Here is a 2,500-nt window from a genome sequence, read left to right on the forward strand (position 1 = left end):
AAAGTAAACGTGCCGGCCCACCGAGACACTCAATAAAGAGCACCCTGGTAGGATTTCAACGGGGTCCGCCTCGGGACGCACGAGCACGCACGAGGCGGTCGCACGCCTTCAGCTCGCCCCACCGGCAGGACGTCCCACGATACATGCCAGTTAAACACCGACGGGCGGTGAACCAACAGCGTGGGACACAAATCCAACTACGAGCTTTTTAACCGCAACAACTTTAATATACGCTATTGGAGCTGGAATTACCGCGGCTGCTGGCACCAGACTTGCCCTCCAATAGATACTCGTTAAAGGATTTAAAGTGTACTCATTCCGATTACGGGGCCTCGGATGAGTCCCGTATCGTTATTTTTCGTCACTACCTCCCCGTGCCGGGAGTGGGTAATTTGCGCGCCTGCTGCCTTCCTTGGATGTGGTAGCCGTTTCTCAGGCTCCCTCTCCGGAATCGAACCCTGATTCCCCGTTACCCGTTACAACCATGGTAGGCGCAGAACCTACCATCGACAGTTGATAAGGCAGACATTTGAAAGATGCGTCGCCGGTACGAGGACCGTGCGATCAGCCCAAAGTTATTCAGAGTCACCAAGGCAAACGGACCGGACGAGCCGACCGATTGGTTTTGATCTAATAAAAGCGTCCCTTCCATCTCTGGTCGGGACTCTGTTTGCATGTATTAGCTCTAGAATTACCACAGTTATCCAAGTAACGTGGGTACGATCTAAGGAACCATAACTGATTTAATGAGCCATTCGCGGTTTCACCTTAATGCGGCTTGTACTGAGACATGCATGGCTTAATCTTTGAGACAAGCATATGACTACTGGCAGGATCAACCAGGGAGCTGCGTCAACTAGAGCTGAGCAGCCGGCCGCCCGGGAGTGTGTCCCGGGGGCCCGCGCGAACACGCAAGCGTCCGCTCAATCATTCTGCAAACAGGAGGAGGCTGAGCTCCCCTGCACAATACACCTCGAAACCCTCTCAGGTCCCGGCGGCGCGCAGCGCCGTCCCAAGTACTTGGTCGGGTTCGAGAGAGGCGCAATCGCCCGGAGTTAGGCGAGTAGACGCTTTCGGTGCGACCACCCGTGCTCCCAACTGAGCTTGCCGCTGCCGACAGAGGCCCGGGAGCGTGCTGTCGTGGCATTGCCGGCGGGAGACAACACGCGCCACCTACGGTGACCGGCAGCTCCAACGCCAGCGCCACAGAAGGACAAAAGCCCCACTTGGGTGCCGAAGCGAACTCTCCCAGCACAGCGCACGCGCCAACACATCCGCACAGCTGCGATACAAACCACCAGCGAGAACCGCTGGGGCGACCGAGCAGCAGACGGCGTCGCGGCGCCGAGCGCCGGGCGGCGGCGCATCCTCAACGCACACAGTCCTCAATCGGACCAGCACACTGAAGATGTCCACCGCGCTTCGCACCGGGCCCGCGAGGACCTACTTTGGCCGCACGGCGCCGCGCGCAGGGTGCGCCGGCGCGCAGCTGCGACGCCTGCCGCGTCCGTCGGCCGGCGCGCCTGCCACTGGCCGCCCCCACCAGCCGGCTGTAGCGCGTGCGCCCACGCACCGCGCGGCCAGCACGCCGGGAGGCGCCCCCTCACCGGCCGGGGACGGTCCCACCCAGCCACCGCCGCGTATCGCTTCACACCCAGATGCCGTTCAGTTTCGTCGGCATGGTGGGTATCGCTGGAACAACCGGTTAGTACCTCAACCTATCGTCGCCATCACCGATTCACCCCTAGCGAGAACAACCGCACCACAACAGGTTACCATTTGTTCATTTGCGTAACTTCACCAGAAAACGCAGGCGTCCATCGCCATTTGCAACTTCAACGATTATTGCATGCCTGTGTCAGGTGTCACGCCACACTACGTCTGCCCACATACACGCAACAAAATGTGCACGCCTAGACAATACGTGGAAGGTGGCCCCCGTACGTATGCGATGTCCATTGCTCGAACGACTGTCAACCGGCCTCTGTAGCATGTCGCAGATATGGAACGCGGTGCACCATGCCATCACGGTGTGTGAGGAGAGACGACTAGGTCCGAATACATCAACAGACAGCTCATGCTGATCGCCATCCACGGCGTCCGTTCCTCCCACACGTCTCTATGGCGTACCACACTGCAATCCAGCTCTCATAGGGAGACGACACGTAGCTGCGTGCACAATATTTGCACTGTATGGTCCGCCGTTTTTGGGCGCAGTCGTTGTGCGGTCACACATGTGCCACGATGTATCATTCAGTACATAAGGACGAATGTGCAGTACAGATTGTGGTTCACGCGTACGACATCAGCGGACAGTTGACACAGGCCGCACCACAACGTAGCCTGAGTACGTCGCATGCGAAGGGCATTGAACATGCAAACTTCTCACCAACCAGCTTGCGAAGGCAGGGGGCAAGGTGGGGACGTGGGGAGGGGCGGCATGTACGTCCTGCTGCCATCCACATTACAGTGTACAGCAGGAGCATGTGGAAAGTGAGCA

General features: G+C 58.7%; 1 non-coding gene across 1 annotated transcript in view; it reads right to left on the bottom strand.

The window, feature by feature from the left end:
- Positions 1-846, bottom strand: part of LOC124743728 — a 1,909-nt gene extending 1,063 nt beyond the window's left edge. The window contains exon 1 of the ribosomal RNA XR_007010519.1: positions 1-846. This exon is cut by the window's left edge and continues 1,063 nt beyond it. This is a non-coding gene — a ribosomal RNA (small subunit ribosomal RNA).
- Between the last annotated feature and the right edge of the window lie 1,654 nt (positions 847-2,500).

Source organism: Schistocerca piceifrons, unplaced genomic scaffold (assembly GCF_021461385.2).
Source record: "Schistocerca piceifrons isolate TAMUIC-IGC-003096 unplaced genomic scaffold, iqSchPice1.1 HiC_scaffold_26, whole genome shotgun sequence".
Classification (NCBI taxonomy): Eukaryota; Metazoa; Arthropoda; class Insecta; order Orthoptera; family Acrididae; genus Schistocerca; species Schistocerca piceifrons.